This window comes from Lygodium microphyllum, chromosome 3 (assembly GCF_053477565.2).
Source record: "Lygodium microphyllum isolate KBCC chromosome 3, Lygodium_microphyllum_v1.1.10, whole genome shotgun sequence".
NCBI classification, from domain to species: Eukaryota; Viridiplantae; Streptophyta; class Polypodiopsida; order Schizaeales; family Lygodiaceae; genus Lygodium; species Lygodium microphyllum.
The window spans coordinates 105,622,045-105,645,087 of NC_141137.1; positions in this window are offsets into that span (position 1 = coordinate 105,622,045).

Sequence of the window (23,043 nt, forward strand, 5' to 3'; positions counted from 1 at the left end):
CATGGTGGCCTCACTAGATGTCTGTATAAACTCCAATGAGTGCTATGCAACGTAATACATGCTATTTAGATTTTATTACAACACTATGTATGCTATGTTCTACATATAACTGAAGCCAAGCAACTTATCAAGATGCCCAACTAATCAAGGATGATGCCCAAATGAGTATCTGCTCAATCTTCAATGTTTAAACCATCCATTGATCAAGCCCAATATGTTAGAGCATTGTGTGAAATCAACTACAATAGCCACATTTTCAACTTCATCAGCATGACAACTCTTGTGTTGTCCACGTAGTTAGCAGCATGCGCAATTCCGTAGTAGTCATGCTGAATGCATGGTCATCATGTTGGCCACTAAAGCATGCTCCTAAGGCTCCAATTCATGTCATTGATCCTTCCTATCATGCCTAAATAGGCTCAATCAAATATGAACTTCACAAAGACTGATACATATCCTTCAAGTATTGATTATGGCTACCAATCCCCTTGTGCAAAGTTTCACGCTCTAGCTCTCACAATACCAAGCTCATAGGCTCTCAAGATCTCTTGGCTCTACAACAATGTTCAAGATGCAAAGAGAGAGAGAGAGAGAGAGAGAGAGAGAGATATATATATATATATATATATATATATATATATATATATATATATATATATATATATATATATATATATATATGAGGAGCACAGAGAGCATTGTACTCTCTTCGGTCTTCTTCATTTTCATTATTCATCTCACCACTAACTTATACCTAAGTCTACATAACAATATGAAAAGGGACTTAGTCACTAATTGACTAGTATGGCTAGTTTTGATCGACATTATTACATCACACCTATCATCCAGCTGACCTACAGCTGGAGAGAGTCGGTACATCCATAGAGCTTGATTCTTCACACTACTCTAACTAGGAGTGTGGTGATTAGAGAGGTTACTTGAAGAAATATAAAATGAAATAGAAAGGATTACTTGCACACATGGATATGCAATTGAAAGGTGAGTTGATCGAGCTTGCACTCGAGAGCTATGGCGGGAGAGAAAGAGCAAGAAAGAGAGAGACAAGAAATGGGAACTCCAACAGTCACAATGTGTGACCGGGCCTTCCTTTATTCAAACTGCCACTAAAAAAATAAAGAATAAAGTGACAGTGACGGGCGCCCACCACCTACAGTGTGCAGTGGTGTTGAGTGTGGAAATGATTGGTTTTTGGGCTGATTTTTTGTTGTTTTTGTTGCTGAATGGTTGTTTTTGGTGGTTGATTGTTTGAGTTTGAAGATGTTTTGAAGTGTTTGGAGTGGTTTGAGTATGTTTGAAAGGGTTTATGTTGGTTTTTGATGAAATATGTTGTTATGAAGAGTTCTGTAATTCTCTATGTATGGTTCTGTAAGGCTTGATTTTCTTCTGTTTTGGTTTTGTTTTGGTAGTTGAGATGGTTGAATGGATGTTTTGAGAGATGATTGAAGTGGTGTGAAAAGGTTTATGAGATATTGAATTGGTTTTGTTTTGGTTTTTATGATTTTTATGGGTTTTTTTTATCTTCTTTAAAGTTCTGTAGCTTTTGTGCTTCTGTAGCCCTGTAGTCCTGTTGCTCTGTTGCTCTGTGGTTCTGTTCTGTTTGTTTCTGTTGAGTGTTATGATGGATTTATGGATGTTTTGGGAAGTGTTCTTGTCTTAGGAAAAGGATGAATGGAAGCTCTATCCAAGCTAATTGAAGTGAAGAAGTAACTGCTAAAGATTTACAAAAGTTTACAAAAGGTTACAGAATGACAGTGACAGAAGACAGATCTCACAGGACACTATGATGTCTCTGGTGCCCTTTCATATCTAACATACCTTTTGGGAGGTGTATCCACGACCTAATGAGGATTATTGTGAGTGATTATTGAGTGATTGTAGTGAGGATATGATGTAGTATTGAGAGCATACTATTGTGAGAGAGATCATATGCAAGAGATAGTCTATTCTATGTAAAACATTGTATCTTCCTATGAGGGAGAAGACTATGAAGACAATGAAGATGAATACTATGTGATTTCTTTCCATCAAAAGTTGTGTTCTCTTTGTCTATTAATGAAGAATATGAAGAATATGATCAAGTTTGTTAAAGATAAATCCGTGGGAGATATCTACTATGATGCTGCGTGAAGATTTGTTGTTTTCTTTGTTTTGATTATCAAAAGAATGAAATAAAAGCTTGTTGATGTTACAAGATAGATTTTCTTGCAAGAGAATTCCCTTTTCCTTGGGTTCCTCTTGGGGCTCCATGTTTTTGGTGCACAGCCAGGGAAACTGCCATCAACAAGCACAAACTGAGGCTGAAAATGGAAGAAGTGGCACTGTGGAAAAAGAAGTAAATCAATGGATAGTAGAGTTCCTGCCACTGTTGAAGAATTGCAAGCCTTCATTGCCAAGGCAACATTCTACAAAAGATTCATTCCCCAATGGAGAAAGCACAATGCCATTCTGATGAAGTCCCTCTGTGTGATGGTCTGTTTTCACTACCCTCTGAAGTTGTAGAAAGTTGCATCACAGTTGCAAAGTTCCTCCCACAAAACTGAAGAGTAGAATAGAGAGAATGAGTATCAATGGAGGATTTGGCATTTATTGAGAAGTTTCCAGACATCATCAAGTGGGAGATTGTGAAGAAGCTTCAGGAGTCTTGGTCTGTAGAGGTTCACGAAGACAAGAAGGAAAAGAATTGGAATTTGTTCGTAGACGCTCAACAGCAAGATACGTGGGATGCTTGGTGTTCTGACAATCTTTTCTTTGTCCAATTGGCAACCCACTGGAAGTTGGTAGACAGAGTGTTCTTTACAACATACACTGTTAAAGCCCTCATAAGCTGGCATTATTATAATGATGCAACAACGATCCTAAGAAGAATGAGTTTTGATACTTTTAGAACAGAATATCTTCCCCTCTGTAGTGGTTTGAAAGCTGAATTCAGAGATGTTGAAAAGAAGGAAGTAGAGGAAATGTTGGCAAGAGAGTCCTCCAGAGGAATGAAGCCTTCTGTTATCCCTCTGTGGAGCGCTAACAACATAATGGAGCCAACCCCCTGATAAATGATGCAATAAAGAGGCAAGCGTTAGAACGAGTCCAGAGGTACATGAGAAGAGAGAAAGCAAAAATCAAAGCCGAGAACGAGCTCGCAACAGAAGCTTCCTTTGACACCCTAAAAGCACTCTTTACAGAAGTCCCAATGGCACATCAAGCCCTTCCTCCTCCTGCTGGAGGTCCACTTCCAAGCCAGATCCGTCCTAGAAATATTGATGATAGGCCAACGAATGTAGTCCCGTTGCCAATTTTTAAGGGAGAGGACAATGAAGTCCCCGATCTTCATGTAGCAGAGTTTATGGTAGCATGTGTGGCTAACAATGCCAGAACCCCTGAGCATTGGTTAGCAATATTCCCCGCCACTTTCAAGGGCGCGGCGTTTCAATGGTATGAGAGACAAGGAGCATGAACTTTGGCACATGGGATGACCTGAAGTTGGCCTTCCTCACTAAATTCAGGCGTGAAGGTTTTGAAGAGCGGATGCGAGAGGAATTCATGAATTTAAGTCAGTCCTCTGGAGAAAGAGTAGAAGCTTATGTCTCACAAATGGAATCCATCCTGAAGAGATGAATTAACCATAATCTAGATGATGGCACATTCAGAAGGGAGTGTTTCTCAGAGGATTACAACCAGAAGTCCGTAAGTTTGTGGAGCTGCAAAGACCAGCCACATTGCAAGCTGTCAGAAGGTGCAAGAATGTACGATGAAGTGGAAGCTAGATTGGTGATGAATCCAAGAAGAGGAGTCCTACCTCCTCTGATGTCAGGAATGATGTACCCACCAAATGAAATCCTAGGGACTGTCCCCTACCCCTACCAACAGATGCCCCCAGTATCACAGTACAGTGCACCAAATTCACAGTGGCCACAATCAATGCCTCAAATGATGGTTCAACCACAACAACAATGGTCCCAAACAATTTCCCCAATGCCAAATCAACAGCAGTAGTGGAACCCTACCAACTGGAGCCAACAGCCAACAGTTCAAACAGGAGCTCTGAATTAGAATCAAAACAGAGGCCCCTCTACACAAGCCCAGCCTGTTTATGAAGTGATTACAGAGACTCCTCAAAACCCTACTGCTAGTGCCTCAGGAGGAGAAAGCTTGAAGGATTATTTATCCAACTCAGTTGCAAATATCAAAAAGGAGTTGATGGATGTGATTACAGAGTAGCTACAGACGTTGAAGGTGAATACTACCAATATATCCACTTCTGCATGAGCCGGAAGGGATGTGATGCAGTCAAATACTTGGTGTGGTAAGTGTCATCAAGCAGGCCATTTAGCCATTGAATGTACACCAAAACCAACCATTTCTGGAGCTTTCTATTCCTACTGTTTGCAGAAGAACCATACAGAGGATATTTGCTCTCTGAAGGAGATGCATGATAGGAGAAGGAAGGAAGAAGACTCAAAATTCAACTTGCTAGAATCCAAAATGACAACACAGGATATTGGACCAAAGCCTAGGGAGTTTGGTCCTAATCTCAGACCCAAAAGATTTCCATCCCAAAGTTACAGAGAAAGACAGTCTGGCGGTGGTCAGAGATCAGAAGTGGAGTATTACAGATGCGGAGAAAAGGGACACATTTCACCAAATTGTCCAAATCCCAGAAGGTCAGTGGATTACAAGCCCTTATGCAGTCGATGCAAAGGAGAAGACCACACTGCAAAAGACTGTCCAAGCCCAGCTCCAGTGAAAAATAGTGCTACTGATAGTCCGGCCAAGGCCCAAGAGGCTACCTCCAATTTAGTGGAATTGGAAGTTGCTGTCATCACGCGTGCAAAGAAGAAGGAACCACCTGTCTAGAAAGAAAATAATCCTCCTGCCAGAACAGTGAAGTTCAATCTTCCAACAGAAGAACAAAACATAACAGAGCCTGACAGTGCCATACAGAGCACTATAGTGCCACAAAGAGTCACAGAGACAGTTCCAGAGACAGGACCAGAGGTTCAGGAGATAGAAGAGGAGGAAGTGCCACAAGTGGTAGAAGAAGGCCCCATGATGTCCCTGTTGGAAGAAAAAATGAAAATGAAAATGGGTGTTGCCCCATTCCCTAACCGGTTAGAGAAGCCAGTGGATCCTATTAAGGAATATGATCTGGTAAGAGATCTAGATACCTTTAAACCAAACCTCACATTCCGACAAATGTTGATGTTGTCTCCCAGTTGCCGAAAAAGGTTCAAAAGTATACTGACAAGAAGACGTGGATTAAGGATTGCTCCCTCAACAGCAACAAAGTCCAACAAAGCTCCAGAGCCTGTAAAAGAAGTGGATGTGGCTAATGCCTTCCTAGATCTGGGTACCCCAGAGACTGGTGTGTGGATAGAAGGCTACTTTATTGCAAATGCACTGATTGATGGTGGCTCATCAGTGAACATTATGACGGATGTGACAATGAAGGATCTAGGCCTACAAGGTGTGCAACCAACCCAATGGCTCATCAGACTAGCGGATCAGAGCAGAATCAAGCCTTTAGGCATTCTCCCATATGTGAAGACTACAGTGGCTGGAAAAGATTATTGGCTAACCTATCTGGTAGTGAAGCCAAATTCTTATGGTACATCCTATCCCCTGTTACTGGGCAGACCATGGCTTTTTGAAGCCAGAGTAAGGACGAATTGGTTCAAAGGAACCTTGGCCTTGGGTAAAGGACCCAATAAAGTGGTGCTGAAGCTATATGGTGCTCAAAAAGGACATGGATCCACCTCCTTGGAATTATCTTCTAACTCCCCCAATGAGGCTACAGATGGAACATCAGCAGACGAAGATGCTGTCAAAGAGATCCTTCCCAAGAAAATAGTGGCACAGTCCCTGACAGTGGGCACTGTAAGCAGCTTCCTCAAGATGCAAAGTCCTTATCAATGGGTGAATACTTCCTACCTGAACCAAGAACGAATTCCGAAATCACTTCTGACAGTGAGATAGAAGCATGGATGTACTGCTCTCCCTGTTACATGGCCATAGCAGAGCCAGAGACAGAGGCAGAAGGCGAAGCAGTGGACCTGTTCTTCTCTTACAGAGTGCCTACAGAGGCAGAGCCGGAGTCTGAAGAGGATGATGATGAATCTGAAGAAGGAGACTTTGAAAGCGAGATAGAAGAAACCACTCCACCCACAGAAGGCATAGATGAGGAGGGAGTTCCAAAAGCTTCAGAAGCAGAAGACTCCATGCTGTGGGACAGAATGACAATGGTACCCTTTGGATTGGTAAATGGATCTTTCCATAGGCAAAGCCTATATAAGAAGTGGATCAAGAAAAATAAGCCGTCTTTTATCAGTGGTTCTTGTCGCACCCATCCACACTTGTCAAGAAAGGATGATGATGATGCTCCTTTTCAACAAGTACTAGTCCCAAGGCCACAACAAAATTTCGAGGGCCCCTGTTTTGTAACATTCCTGGATGCATCCTCTGAAGAGGAGTCCTCAAGCTCTAAGGTAATTAACATTCAAACCAAAACCGAGACAGCCCTGATCCCATTTCAGCATTTCAAGGAGCAACCTAAGTCCTTACTGAAAGAAGACGTTGGGTCTAGTGGGACATCAGAAGAGGACACCACCCCCTTGAAGGAGTCGGATATGTATCCAGAAGCAGTCTGTGGGACCTTCATCCGTGAAGTAGAAGGTGAAAGGCAGTTAACCTTTGTGGATGCAAATGGCACTGAATGCCATTTGAAGGTGGGTAGTAGCCTACCAGAAGAGGAGTTGTCAACCTTGTACAACTTGTTGAAAGAGAATTTGGACGTGTTTGCTTGGTCCTACAAAGACCTAAAGGGGATTGATCCCACAATATGTCAGCATCATATTGATTTGGAGCCTGATGCCAAGCCAGTATGGCAACGACAGAGGCAAATGAACCCGAATTATTCCACATTGGTGAAAGTAGAGCTGCTGAAGCTTCTGGAAGCTGAGTTCATCTATCCAGTGGCAAATAGTGAATGGGTCTCACCCATCGTGGTTGTACCCAAGAAGAATGGCAAGCTTCGTATATGTGTGGATTTCCGCAAGTTGAATTCAAAGTCCAAGAAGGATCACTTTCATATCCCTTTCACAGACTAACTGTTGGACACAATGGCAGGACATGAGCTTTATTCCCTTCTGGATGGATTCAGTGGGTACAACCAAGTGCAGATAGCAGAAGAAGATCAGTCCAAAACAACCTTCACCACAGAATGAGGGACCTATGCTTACCGAGTAATGCCGTTTGGACTCTGCAATGCTCCTGCTATTTTCCAGCGAGTCATGATGGCCACATTCCAAAATCATCTGCACGACTTTATTGAGGTATATTTGGATGACTTCTGTGTCTATAGTTTGATCCGTGAACACTGGGGACATTTGGAACAATGCTTTGACCGATGCCGGGAGTATGGGATCTCCCTCAACCCCGACAAATGTATATTTGGAGTCTCTTCTGGTGTTCTGTTGGGCCACATTGTCTCTGCACAAGGGATATCAACAGACCCTGCAAAGATTGAGAAGATTGCAGCTTTGACAGCACCAAACAACCTCAAACAGTTGCGAGGATTCCTAGGCCATGTGGGTTACTACAGACGGTTCATAGCCCATTTTGCAACAAAGGCAACCCCCTTGCACAAGCTTCTGAGGAAAGATGCTGAGTTTATTTGGACGGAAGAATGTGATAAAGCCTTCAACACTCTGAAGCAGTGTCTGATTGAAGTACCCATTCTGTAACCTCCTGATTGGACGGAGTTTCATGTGCACACTAATGCATCAGTTGAAGGGCTAGATGCAGTCCTATGTCAAAAGGGCCCCTCGAAATTAGATCAACCAATCTGTTATGCAAGCCGAAAAGTCACTCATAGGGAACGGAACTATACAGTGACAGAGCTTGAGTGCTTGGCAATGGTGTTTGTCCTAGAGAAGTTTCGCCACTACCTGCTGTCTACCCACTTTAAATTTTATGTGGATCATGAGGCCCTGTCCTTCCTGATGAACAAAGCAGACGTGAAAGGACGAATGATGAGATGGCTCCTTCTATTCTAGGAGTTCGACTTTGAGGTAATTACCAAACCTGGTCGTTCCCATGTGCTGGCTGATTATCTGACGCGTATCCCACAGACTGCAGACGAGGAGCAGGATGATCCAAACCTCCCTGATGCTTCCCTATTCCTGGTAGAAACTGTAACTCCCTGGTATGCAAACATTACCAATCTGCTAGCAACCCAACAGTACCCTCCTAGCATTTCTAGTCGGGAAAGGAAGAAGCTTATGTTAGAATCAGCCCCCTACACCCTGTTAGGCGGTGCACTATACAAGAAGGGCAAAGATGAAGTGCTCAAAAGATGTGTTGTAGGAGATGAGATTGGGATTGTTTTGAAGGCTTGCCATGACGAGCCATGTGGAGGCCACTTCGCAGGAGAAGCTACAGCCAGGAAAGCTCTGTTAGTAGGTTACTAGTGGCCGACCATTCATAAGGATGCCTATGATTATTGTAAAATATGTGATGCTTGTCAGTGAATGGGAAAACCCACCAAAACAAGTGCCATGCCACTGTAACCTATTCTTCCTTTGAAGACGTTCGAGAAGTGGGGCATCGACTTCGTCGGCCCAATCGATCCACCCACCAGAAGGAAACAGAACAGATACATCCTGGTATGTACGGATTATGTTACTAAGTGGTGTGAAGCTAAAGCTCTAAAGCGGGACGATGGTAACAGCATGGCCCTATTCATGTACGAGAATATCATCACCCACTTTGGCAGTCCCCTAGAGGTGGTAAGTGATAGAGGCACTCATTTCATTAATAAAGTCATGGAAGAATTAACAGAGCTGTATAAGATCCGCCATCGCAAGTCCACTCCTTATTACTCCAGAGCCAATGGCCAAGTCGAAGTCACCAATCACATCCTCTACTCAATCCTAACAAGAACAATTGCCACACATCGTCGTGATTGGGATGATCGACTTACAGAGGCCCTCTGGGCATACAGAACCTCCCATAAAGCAGCAACAGGACAGACCCATTTTCAGCTGGTGTATGGTACAAAAATTGTTTTCCCTGTTGAACTGGAATTGCCCTCTTTGCGAGTGGCTATCAAAGAGCGTTTGGGGGATGATGATTCACTGCAACGCCGTCTCCTACACTTGGAATGTTTGGACGAAACTCGTAGGATGGCTCTACAGTGCATGGAAGCCACGCAAGCTTCGTAAGGCTTACCATGACAGCTTCATCAAGCACAAGGAGTTCAGAGAAGGTGATTTGGTCCTAGCCTATGATTCACGATTTGGCAAGTTTCCTGGCAAGCTCCAATAGCGGTGGATGGGCCCATATAAGGTACTTGCTGTCAACCCTAATGGCTCTGTCCAAGTGCAAACTGTTGATGCCTCTGATGATCCCTTCCTGGTCAATGGATATCGTTTGAAGAAGTACTTCCCTCCTTGGGGATCTTGACAATCACGGTCACCTGATCCTTTCCCCCGTTGGCGTGGCACTGTAATTCTTATGATGCTACTTCTGATAGCCGTTCTTCAGCCACTCCTGATGAGGTGGACGCAACCCTCTCTCCCCTCAGCCCCACCTTCCAGCTCTGATCTCTTATCCTCTATTTTCCACCAGCGGCAGTGGCGAGGTGGGTTCTGACAAATGGTATTTCTACCATCCCCTTGCTTAATTTGAAAAAAAAGAAAAAATATACATATCAGTCATGGGAGAAAAGGACTTCGGTCCCTGTCATGCCGACCTATTCTTCGAGAAAAGGTGGAGACACCCTCTGGAATAGGAGAGGAAAAATAAAATTAAAAAAACAACAACAAAATAAGAAAAAAAAAACAAGAAAAGAAAAAAAGAGAAAAAAAATTGTTATGGGAGAAAAGGAAGAAATTCCCTGTCATAGCAAGCCTCGTTCCAAGAAAAGGTGGTTAACACCCTTAGGCGGGAAGCTGGCTGTGGAAAAGGTGGCAACACCCAGTAGTCCAGAAAGTGGATTCATCAATTGACATCCCCAGGATCCAGTTCCGAAGCTGCCTCCCTTGGTACGCTGTGCTGTGCCTTTCTGCAAAGCGTTTGACAGTCCTCTAGCAAACGCCATGTTCCTATCTAACCCCACGTTCGATCTAATGGCTACCTCCTTGGGTACGCCTTTTCAACAACTGACGGAGTGACACGAGCTTTCATCCTAACTGGATGGGGAAGTGAGTATGGTTGCCCTCTGTAACTATCAACAAAGAGTGAGACAGAGGGTGGGGTGAGTGACCAGTCTTTTCCCTTCAAATCAAATGAGAGGTGAGGTGTGTGAATGAAGTGTTGCACGCACGGGATGGGCCTCTCAATGCACAAAGCACGATTTGTTCTTGTGCACTGCACCATAAGGCTCCCTGATCTTCCTTCTTGCATTGTATGCTGGCACAGGGCGGGATGCACAATTGCACCATCAAATGCGCACAAGGCATACAACCTTTGCACAAGTGACCGTGAGGATTACATCAATGGGTTTCAAGGCATGGCTGCCCTCTTGTATCTATCAACAGAGCGTGAGACAGAGGGTGAGCTGAGTGTGACTGGAGTTTCTTCAATCAATTACCGAGAGGTGAGGATTGAGGGACGTTAGGACCTTTGGAGTCAGGTACGTTTCCATTTCCCTATGCACCCATGGGCTGGGTTTCTGCCATCAACACATGACACATCATTCTGCTTTATACACTATACTACAAGGCTCACTCGTCTTTCTCCTTGCACCTATGCCAGACGGGTTGGACGCACTGATGCACCATCAATTGTGCACCCTGGCATACTCCCTCTGCACCATCCCCTTGTTAATTCCTAAACCGGGGTGTGAGACATGGGTTTTCATCCTGCTTTCCTCGAGTAATATTAGTTATGGGGTGAGTGACTACTCTTTCATTCCATATGAGTGATTGTGAGTTGAGTGTAATATCCCTCGCCATCGACGAATTTCCTGCAATTCCTTCAACCAGCTACCTCCCTGGGTGGCTGCCGCGTGGTCCCTACCACGAAGGACAACGACAACGACAGTGGACGTGTCATCGACTGTCAACTTTGATTCTCGACAACATGGGCCAAGTTTTTCTAACCCTGCACTTTTTGTTGTCAGTGATGTTCATGTTTTAAGTGTGGGGACATTAGCGGATGGTCTGCCGTGTGGTATTAGGTCCCTGTTGCTCGGTCAACCCTACCCGTTAAGGTTTTAAGTGTGGGGACGCGTCCCTGCGTGTCTACCTTGCATATCACCCTGCATATGCCTCACTTTGAACATGCATGTACACCATGACTTTCTGTTACACTCCTGGGGTCCCTTCCCACCCACCCGTCCACTGTGAACGCACCCTACGTTCCCCATAATTCCAATCTAAACTTATAGCCCTGTTCATCCCTTTGAACAGTCCAATTTTCCTTTTTACCTACCCCTGTTCTGATGCACGGTTTTTGAGTTATTAATTTTTTACGGATTTTGTGTACATTAGACCGTTTTCCATGTGAATGCATCTTGCTTCCTTCAGAACGGTGATCTAATATGATAGCCCTGCCCTACCCTTTCCCCCTGACATTTTTCCTTTTTACTCTGTGTCATTTTGATGCACGGTTTGTCCAATATTAATTTTTGCGGTTTTTTTAGACCTTTTCGTGCGTCTTTTTGACATTTTTCCATGTGAGCCTGCCCTGTTTGCATCGGAATTCAAGTTTGACTTGACAATCCTATCCAGCCCACCTTTTTCCTTTTTCCTCTACCCTATTTTGACTTCTGGATTTTTAATTATTAATTTTTTAAAGTGTTTTTGAGTGTCTTTTTAGTGTTTTTTGCATGTGAACACCTCCTAACCCTATCGGAATTGCATTTTAACGTGATAGACCTGTGACACTCTATCCCCCGCATATTTCTCGTTTTGACTGCACTTCGTTTTGGTGCACAGATCTTCAAATCCCTTTTCGAGTCCATTTTTCAAGTTTTTCCCATGTGAACGCGTCTTATATTAGTCGGAATGGTGTTTTGTTGAGATAAGGTTGTCAAGTATGTTCTTTTGCACATTTTTCCTTTTTCCCGCACTTTGTTTCGATGCATAGATCTTCTGATATTAATTTTTGTTTGCCTTTTTGAACTCATTTTTTGCATGTGAACGCCCTTTCTTCCCCCCGAAACCCCCCGTTGCACTTTTTCCCTATCTTCCCCCTACCGTCCTGCACAATTTTTGTTTTAACGCTATTTCGTTTCGATGCCCGGATTGTGCGATATTAATTTTTCCTTGTTTTGACGTGTCTCGCGTGACTCATCCTACGCGTGAACGCACCTGTTTTCAATTTTACGCGTCTCAACACGCCCCGGTCGCGTACGCGTACCCCGTGCCGACATCCCGGCGCCATTCCAATCCCGCCACGGCAAATTTTTTAACCCCGCCCCGCACATGCGTGCGGGACGGGGGCACGCCTTTCGTCTTTTTCTCTCTTTCTTAATTTATTTATTTATTAATTTAAAATTTTATTATCCCCCCCCTCCCGCGTCTGTTGCAACTACCTCCCCCCTTTCCGTCTTCCCTCTCTTTCCCCCCTCTCTCTCTTCTTCTTCTTCTTCTTCTTCTTCTTCTTCTTCTTCTTCTTTCTCTCTCCCCGTCACCCCCTCTCTCTCTCTCCCCTCCTGCTTTCCTTCCTTCTTCTCCCTTCCTCCTCCCTCCCTTCCTCCTCTTCCTCCTCCCTCTCCTCCTCCTTCACCCCACCTACTCCTCTCCCTCCTCCTTCTGCTTCCCTCCCCTCTTCCCTCCATCCTCCCTCCTTTGCCGCCCCGCCCGTTTCGGCCGCCTTGCTGCCCTACAGCCCGCCGCTTCCAGTGCCTGCCCCTAGGCCCGGCCGCCATACACCTTCCAACCCCCACCCCCCCTTTAAACCCCCATTCCCACCACCACTCCCAAAACCCCCCCCCCCCCCCCCCAGTCATACACACCCCCTTTAGCCCCCCATTCCCACCCCCAACCACACACACTCTACCCCTCTACACACACACAAACCCCCCCTCCAAGCCCCCATTCCCACACCCACACACCTCCCCCTCCTAAGCCCCCTTTCACACCCACCCCCCAACCTCCCCCATCCTAGCCCCTGTTCCCGCAAGAAAAAACACACACCCGAAAACCCTCAGCGCCTCCCCCACATGGTTCCCACGCAGCAATCGGTTGCTGTGCATTTTCGCGGGTCTACAAGCAGCTGTTCACGTGCAGCTGCGTGCGAGTGGCTGTTCACGTGCGTGTGTGCGGGAGCGTCCTTTAGCGACCGTTCACGCGCAAGGACACGCTTCCGCCTTGTCCGTGCGGTGGTGTGCTGCAGCCAGCCGTTCACACACAGTCCTTATCAGCTGTTTACATGCAGCCGGGTACTGCCCTTTTAATTTAAAATCCTGAAAACCCTAAAAACACATTTAAAATTTCAGAAATTCCTTAAAAATCTATTAAAAATAAAAAATTTACAGAAAAAATTCCTAGAAATTTCCATATATTTATGCAAACAATTGACATATTTTTCCAAACTAAAATATCAAAAAAATTACAAAAAATTTCGAAATTTGAAATTCTTTTTCAAACCATGAAAAAAAAATTTTAAAATCCTTAAATTCTCATAAAAATGCCGAAATAATATCAGAATTTTTTTTTGAAAATTCTACAAATTCTTTTGTACATTTTGCCAACATTTCCTCATTGAAAATGCTTTCCTTAATTGGCAAAATTATTAATTGGAGCCAAAACCCTAATTTTAAAAAAAACAACAACAAAATTCAATGAAAAAATCATTTTTAATCCCACAAATGAGCTGAAAAAAATTGAATTAAATCCGATCACCTTCTTTACACTTGATGCTCATGATTGGTTGTTGCTAAAATTTCATGGCCACATCATTTTTTTTTTTAAACAAACAAACAATACAACCAAACCAAACTTTTAAAAAAAATTAAAAACAACCCACAAAACCAAACAATCATAATCTTAAATCCCAATCAATCCAAACCCCCAACATCTCCATTTTTTTTCTTTGGTCACACGTTGCATTTGTTTTATTATTTCTTTTTTGTCAATGTGTTAATTGTTTTTTCGTTTTCCTGTACGACAAGACGACTAGTCCTAGTTGGCCTTTTGTCAGTTTTGTGGATTATCGGTGGATTGCGTCTCTCCCTTTTCGAGGCCATCATCTCAGACTTTGCAGACATACCCACACATTGCCAAGTTTTTTCTCTTTTTCCCTCTCTCACGTTGCACCATAACACACCTTTAAATTGTAATTAAAATCAATTGACTGTTGCACATACACAAAATTAACAGACTGCACTTCATAACATTGTAATAAAATGAACCCGAACGTTAATTGTAAAAGGAACCCCGTCGTTGCACGAGCAACTTTGCACCATAACCCACTTAATTTTTGTAAATTAAAACCCATTCACCAATGCACACGCATACGCGTTACAGACACCTTTAACTTGTAATAAAATGAACCCCCCGAAGTCACGCATGCATACACTCAAGTGCCATAGATCATGTAAAGTCGTGTCAAGTCTAAGAGGGGCTGGGCTACGTTTCCGACTCACCATGCATTAACTGATTAAACATTAATAATGAACTATGCTTAATTGATTATTTAAACAAAATGAGTCATTAGTTTCACCCATCCACTTCACCGCACTGTAGGACTCTGAACGTTTACGGGGATTGGGTTTTCTTGGTCAAAGATGTCGATCATATCTGTTCATGTCTATTTTACTAGTCCGAGTCTGTGATTCTGTTTGGAGTCTGGTCAGTGTCTGGGTTACGGTATGTGTGACACTTTTGTTTTATTTTGTGTGCTTGATTACGGGGTTTGGGGTGCCTGTTGTACTGCATATTCACTAAGCTTTCGGTCGCATATGTGTGTAGGTCATGTCAAATTTTCGATAGGATGTGGTTTGCTTAGGGTGGTTTAGTCCAGTCAATCTTGTCCTAAATCTTTCTCCTGTCGATGGTCTCAGTGGTGGTTTTATTTGTGGGTTTTGCAGGTTTTCTTTTTAATTCCTAGTTTGTGAGTGTGGTTTTTGCTATAGTCTGAATGGCATCCTCTTCTTCTTCTTCCCCTCCGATTGTGGTACAACATATTCCCCTCGTAGTCCATGATTATTCTCTCCTTCTAGAGGTGGATTGCATCCGACGTGTAGGCCTCAGACCATTTATTGCCCTCACATTGCCATCGGTAGATGAGAAGCTTTGTTACTCCTTCTCGGCTTCTTATAAAAACCAGTCTGGGCTTGGTTTATAACCGTACCTTCTGCTTATCTACAGCTAATATCCATGAAGCGTTGTGCTTGCCCCTTTCTGCTTCCTTTGTGCCCAGCGGTAACCAGTTACTTACTGCTGAAGAGATAGTTACGCTCTTGAAGAAGAAAACTTCTACCCCCTTGCTTCTCAATCAACTTATTAACAGTTCAGGGGTCTCTATTGCTCCTATCTCTTCTCCAGTATGGAAGCAGTTATGTCAGTTCCTCCAAGACCGATTTATGATGAGTAAGTCAGCTTCTAAGTATCTTTCCAAGGAACTGTTCACAGCTTCTGTGAAGATCCTAGAGGGTGCTAGGTTCAACTGGGCAAGCTTCTTACTCTCCAAGATGGATCAACATTTCCAGCGTGTATGGAAGGGTCAGATCATTAATGTTTCCTATGGTGCTTTCTTACAGCGCATTATCACTTTTGCACCTCCTCCTGGTGGTGTGCCAGTACCTAATTCCGTTCCTTTATTGCCGCAGCCTCCACCATCAGCCCCTTCCCCTCCACCTATGCAACCAAATTCAGAAGATGAGGAGTCTCCTGTTATATTTTCTCGCAAGAAACGCCTTCGTACAAAGGGTCTTTCCAGCCCTCTTGTACTTGCTTCCCCTGTACCCGCACCTATTCCTGTTGTTTTTGGTAGTGACCTTCCTTCTTTCCTCTCTTGTCCTAATTTATTTTCAGCCCAAAAGGAAGGACAAATTGATCGGCAGATGCCTTCATCCTTACATACTATATTATCTAGACCTATGTTTTCACAGCTAGTTTCAAATGTCCAGTCCACTCTGGAAACCTCCCTTACCTCTTGTCTTCAGATAATGTACACCAGTGTTTATACTTCCTTGGAAGACAATGTGGATTCCTTAACTAGTCAGTTGACTAAGGCACTGGAGGATTTGTCTGTAGAAAGGGCTACACTCGGTGATATTAATACTCAAATGACTGCTACCACATCCTTAATGGATTCCCAAAAGGCAACTATCCAAGAGTTAGAATCTAAGGTTGCTATGTTGGAAGAGGAGAATGCATCCTTGCAACTTGAGAAAAATTCTGCCCTTGAGGAAATGGTCACTTTGGCTAGTAAACTTGGTACTAGTGAATGTCAGTTACAGCACTCTCAGGACATTGTAGAGTCCCAACAAAAAGTTATTGAAGAACTTAACCAAAAAGTGGTTGTTCTTTATGTTCCTCCTTCAACTCCTATTGTCTCTTCAGTCATATCTTCCAAAGGAGAGCTTGATCAGTTGCACCATAAAGCTAAATTATGTGATGGGTTCTCCACTAAAGTGGAACGCCTTCAGCAGAGGATGAACTGTGTGCAGGAAGATTTTACCCGCTATACTGAATTGGTGTCACCTCCTCCATCCTTTTGGATCAAATATAATCAGCAGAGGTTTGCCCTGTACATCTCCTTAAGCAATGTGGATTTGGAACCTCCAAAGGATGGGTGGTCAAATCTTTGGTCTGCGGGTCTCTTAAGAGCAGTTTTTGATAAATTTGTGGATGAGTTGGTTTCCCATGAGGTTCAGTTATTATATTTCATGTATCTTGTCGGACATCTGCAAATTCTTGATGAAGAGGACTCGAATGTTTATGTGGGGGATGTCATCTTATAGGCAGTCATGTATGTGCACTCAGTTGAGCTCCTGCTACCAGATAGTTTGAAGTATTATCATGAGCAGACGTCTTGGTGTAAGGGACATGCTTGGCATCCACCTTTGGAGGCTGACGCTTTGGAACCTCCTCGTCTTCGGAGTGTTTTCCATAAATCTGATATCCAGCCATTAAAATCTCAGTTGTTGAGCATTATTGCTGATCATCCGTTATTTACTGATTCCCTTTTCCAGGACCTTAATTTCCGTTGTTCTATCTATCTTTTGGATCCTGGTGATCTCCTCTCTTATTCTCTTATGGCATATCGTTTCCCTTCTTATATTTCCCTTCTTTCCTCAAGTCCTGATATTATTCCGCTTTTATCTTTTACCCCTTCTGGATTTCCTCATATCCCTGTTTTTACTACATGTCCTTTTATTTGCTGATCCTACATCATCACCTACCCCTTCTGACCCTCCACCTTCTGTTCCTCCTATTCCTTCTGTTTTCTCAGTGGATTTCCTTTGTACCTTTTTGTTAAATTCTCCATCTTTTCCATCTTCCTTATCCCTTCATTTGCCTTCCTTTTATGATTTATCTTATCCTCCTTTGCAATGTTCTCCTCTTATTCCATTGCCCCCTTCATCTGATTATATCAATCTTCCTCCCCAGTCGGTGCTAGATACTCCAGGATATGACAGTTACATACTCCGTCGAAGACAATGGACGCTACATGATTGTGTGACAAGACCGGTATTGGCCTCTCATTCCAGGGTCTTGGGATACATTTGCAGCATGTTCGAACTCTTACCTTCATTTTGCCAAAGTGCATGCTACTTCTGAGGATACCACTGTTCGCCTTGCAGCTCATTTTTGTTGGTATCTTGCTTTCATGCATCAGCAGTCAAAGCTGAATACTCGCAAGAGTATCCCTCAGTTGCTCATCAATCCAAATGTAGACGTGATTGTTGCTCAAATGGATGTTCTGTACTACTTTTCACAGGCCTTCTCTACCAGGTTCCTCATCTTACTGGAAAGGATGTGTTGCTTACAGTTCCTCCAAAATGTGCCTCAGCATTTTGTTGATGAAAGTAAAGCTTTGGAGAGTTTAAAGCTTAGTATGCAGTTTAAGAAGAAATGCCTTCATCCTACTTAGCAATGGAGCTTTTTCCTCATTGTATCATTCCTCCTTTATTAATGGACAATTTCTTTTTGCTCTCCAATTTTTGGGGATCCATGCCATTCAGACTATATTTGTATATGGGTATTTTTTTGTATTGGGTGATGTTTTTTTCAATTGTGTGGAGCTGATGAAGATGAAGCTGTGAAGATTGATGCAGTTGGTTATCACATGGTTGCAGTTGCAGATTTGGATGTAGAACTCTTATATCCTTTAATAGTTTGAGTTATTTTGGTTTTATAATATTAGAATGGTTTTTTTTTTTGTGTTATTGGTTTTCCTTTCATATGTGTTTCAGATCCAGGTTATGAAGCTGATATGTTGGGGTCGTGATCAAAGTGGGTGATTTATGCTGAATTGAAGATTCTTTTTAGCAGATCATAGAGCTTTTATTCTTCCATTTTCTTAGGTCGCGAGGACTCTTCCTTATTAAGTGTGGAAATGATTGGTTTTTGGGCTGATTTTTTGTTGTTTTTATTGCTAAATGGTTGTTTTTGGTGGTTGATTGTTTGAGTTTGAAGATGTTTTGAAGTGTTTGGAGTGGTTTGAGTATGTTTGAAAGGGTTTATGTTGGTTTTTTATGAAATATGTTGTTCTGAAGAGTTGTGTAATTCTCTCTGTGTATGGTTCTGTAAGGCTTGATTTTCTTCTGTTTTGGTAGTTGAGATGGTTGAATGGATGTTTTGAGAGATGATTGAAGTGGTGTGAAAAGGTTTATGAGAGATTGAATTGGTTTTGTTTTTGTTTTTATGATTTTTATGGGTTTTGTTGATCTTCTTTAAAGTTCTATAGCTTCTGTGCTTCTGTAGCTCTGTAGTCCTGTTGCTCTATTACTCTATGGTTATGTTCTGTTTGTTTCTGTTGAGTGTTATGATGGATGTATGGATGTTTTGGGAAGTGTTCTTATCTTAGGAAAAGGATGAATGGAAGCTCTATCCAAGCTAATTGAAGTGAAGAAGTAACTGCTAAATATTTACAAAAGATTTACAGAAGGTTACAGAAGGACAGTGACAGAAGATAGATCTCACAGGACACTATGATATCTCTGGTGCCCTTTCATATCTGACATACCTTTTAGGAGGTGTATCCACGACCTAATGAGGATTATTGTGAGTGATTATTGAGTGATTTTAGTGAGGATATGATGTAGTATTGAGAGCATACTATTGTGAGAGAGATCATATGCAAGAGATAGTCGATTCTATGTAAAACATTGTATCTTCCTATGAGGGAGAAGACTATGAAGACAATGAAGATGAATACTATGTGATTTCTTTCCATCAAAAGTTGTTTTCTCTTTGTCTATTAATGAAGAATATGAAGAATATGATCAAGTTTGTTAAAGATAAATCCGTGGGAGATATCTACTATGATGCTGCGTGAAGATTTATTGTTTTCTTTGTTTTGATGATCAAAAGAATGAAATAAAAGCTTGTTGATGTTACAAGATAGATTTTCTTGCAAGAGAATTCCCTTTTCCTTGGTGTTCCTCTTGGGGCTCCAAGTGGCGGTGATTGTCAGTGTAGTAATACACGGGCGGCTAGGCGGAGGCGCCTTTACCCCCAACAACCTCCCACTTAAAGGCAAATATGTCCTAGTGAGGAGTGAAAAGAAAAAGAAAAAAGACAGTACAACATGTACACATGTACAATAGGATGAGAAAAGACGTCATCTCATCCCACACCCATCAACCTTGACCCATAACCAAGGAAAATGCATTTGACACTCTTAGGATCCAGCTTACTTCTCTTGTCCCTGGGCACATAGAAAAATGCCTCACATCCAAAGATACGGAGATGCACATAAGAGGGAGGTTTTCAAGTCCATACCTCCTGTGCAACCTGGAAATCCAAGCCACTAGAAGGTGATCTGTTGATGATATGCACAGCTGTACTAACTTCCTCAGCCCAAAAGCTCTGTGGTAGGCCTGCATGGCTAAGCATACTGCATACACGCTCCTGGATGGTTCTATTCATCCACTCAGCCAAACCATTCTAGGGGGGTGTAGGGGGCGGTCAACTGACGCTTAATACCCCTCTCATCACATAACTGCTCAAAAGCACGTGAGACATACTCACCCCCATTATCTGTCCTTAGGCATTTGAGCCTATACCCAAACTGGTTCTCAACCAATGCAAGCCATCTCTGAAACTCAACCAAGACATCGAATTTCAGCTTAATGGGATAAGCCTAAACTTTCTATGAAAAATAATCTATGAAAGTAACAAAATATTTTGCACCACCCATATGGGCCCATAGATATCCGAATGTATCAATGCCAAGAGCTCATTCATGCGTGGCCTACTAGACTTCTTATGCATAGACCTAGTCTGCCTGCCATAAAGACAATGCTCACATGAATCAAAACATGCATAATCAAGGGGCGGTAAGTACTGCAAACCAGAAAGCATTTTCATTCCCTTCAAAGACATATGGCCCAAATGGGCATGCCAAACAAATACATGTGGGATAGAACCCATAGACAAAACATGATCAAGGGAAGAAGCGGATACAATCAAGGGATAGAGGCTACCAGCCTTAGCACCTCTCGCAATCACAAGTCTTCCATGAGTGATCTTCCATGCAGAGTCTCCAAAAGATACATGATAACATGCGTCATCAAGCTATCCAACTGATTGGAGACTGCATGTCAAAGCAGGTACATGACGTACATCCTGCATAACAAAACTGCTGCCAAAAGGAAACTGCAGCCTAACATCACCAATGCCCACAATATCAAGAGAGCTGTCATTACCCAAGCGCACAGAACCTGAAATTGTACGATATGAATGAAACCAACCTCGGCAAGGTGTCACATGAAAGGACGCACCTGAGTCCAAGAGCCAACACTATGCATACATAGAGTGTATCTCTGTCATCTGCAAAGTACTAGAAGAAGCTCCAAGGATATAATCATCATCATCAACATCTGCAAGATGCATAACATTGATCTCTTCAATTTTAACACTCGACTTTGTAGACACTATGCTACGATCAGAAGACTTATCCTGCACTTTGTCTTTCCCCTTATCTTTGTGCCTTTCATTGCGCAGTTCATGGCATTATGGCCTAATATGGCCCTTTTTCCCACAATGGTGACAAGTAATATTTGCATTCATACCACGGGATTTGCTACGTGACTTCCCACGAGACTTGGACCGAGATTTCTGATAATCCCGTCCACGGCCACTGCCACTGCCATGCTTTCCATACCCATCATTCCTACCTCTAACTGTCATAGCATGCGACACACGAGAGGCTTCCAAATTCTTACGATTAACCTCTTCCTGCAGAAGAGCACTCTCAACATCAGATAATTTCAAGGTAGTAGTAGAGGCACATAATGCAATACGGAATACATCCCATGACTCATTAAGAGTACCAATCAAGAAAAGAGGAGTGAAATCCTCTACAAAAGTGATGTCTTGCGAAGTCAAGTTCTTGAGTATAGCATGGAACTGGCTCAAGTGAGCAAACATAGTCACATTCTCCTTCATGTGCAGATCCATAAGCTACTTCAGTCAATACATCTGACTCGCTGGACATTTCTTGTTATAGAGATTCTTGATTTTATCCCACAACTGCCATGCACTCTGTTCTTCCTCAAATACATTGTAATGAACCTGTTCTGTGAGAGATAATACAATAGTGGACTTGTATAACTCATCAAGCTCAAGCCATTCCTCATCTAGCATAGTTGCAGCCAGATGCCCGCTCATCCTCAATGGTTTGATATGCGATTTCTGCACCAACACCTACCAAATATGGCTCTTCCAATAAGATTAATTTGTACCATCAAGCTTAATGATGTTGAAAATAGCATGATCAGTGGACGAACTCGACATAATGCAGGCTGGAAGACTATAGACAGTTCAAAAACTGCTTGTTGTTTAATGCAGAAAATGACCAAAAAATCACCAAAATGGAGAGAAAATGGCGAGAAAAGTGTAACCAAAGCTGCTCCCCACCAAGTACTAGTGAAAGTACATCATTTTAGAATATTTCAGCATGAAAAATCCATGTCATACCGTAGTTATATGCTTGTTGTAATAAATGACAGTAGGATACCGTGAGAGGCAATTGCTGACCAAATCACTGCACCAAGTCAAGAAATGATAACCAAGACATGACCAACCATAAACGGGCATAAATTAGCACCAAACAATCATCAAGACCCTGAGCAAACACCCAAACATGTTACCAAAGCATCTATCAGTGAGTAGGCATACCCCTGGACAATAGGGCAAAGTATACATAACACTGATAAGACCTGACACCAGTAGGTGTATGCTCACAAGAATGCAAAGCCCAAGATGAGGTCAAAAGCAACTCCGAGGTATCAATGCATGAACCATGTAATATTTAAGTGTAAGAGATCCCAAAGTCTCAAGTATCTACAAAATGCTCAAAATAGCATAAACCTCCTACTCAATGTCGATCAAGCATACAAGATGCTCCCACTGGCACAAAAGGCGGATAAATGAGCTCAACAGCTCAATCAAACCAAGTCAGAGTACCAAAGACAAGTAACCAAGACAATGCCTCAATAGCATCCCAAGAGCATGACGCCTACAAAGCAACTGTAGGTAGCATCCATGAGCAAGACATACACCCCAATAAATATCTCTGACAACCAAAATGACATCCAATACAAAATTCTGGAATAGCAAATGAGAATCCAAGCCAAGTCTTCAGAGAGCACTAAAGCTCAACAAATACATGGTACACTGTGCCAAGACAAATGCATCAAGTCGTAGGCGTCGGGTAAGCGTGTACCCAAATAGCATATAACTGTCAAAGCACTGACCACTATCAAGCATAGACCAATGTCAATAAGTGCGGGCTGAAATAAGCTCAAGCTTCCAAAAGCATCCAGATCCAATGACAAGCTCAAAGTTGTCCGTCGATGATCAATACATCATAGCATAACCCAAGACGTACACCCATAACCAATAGGCA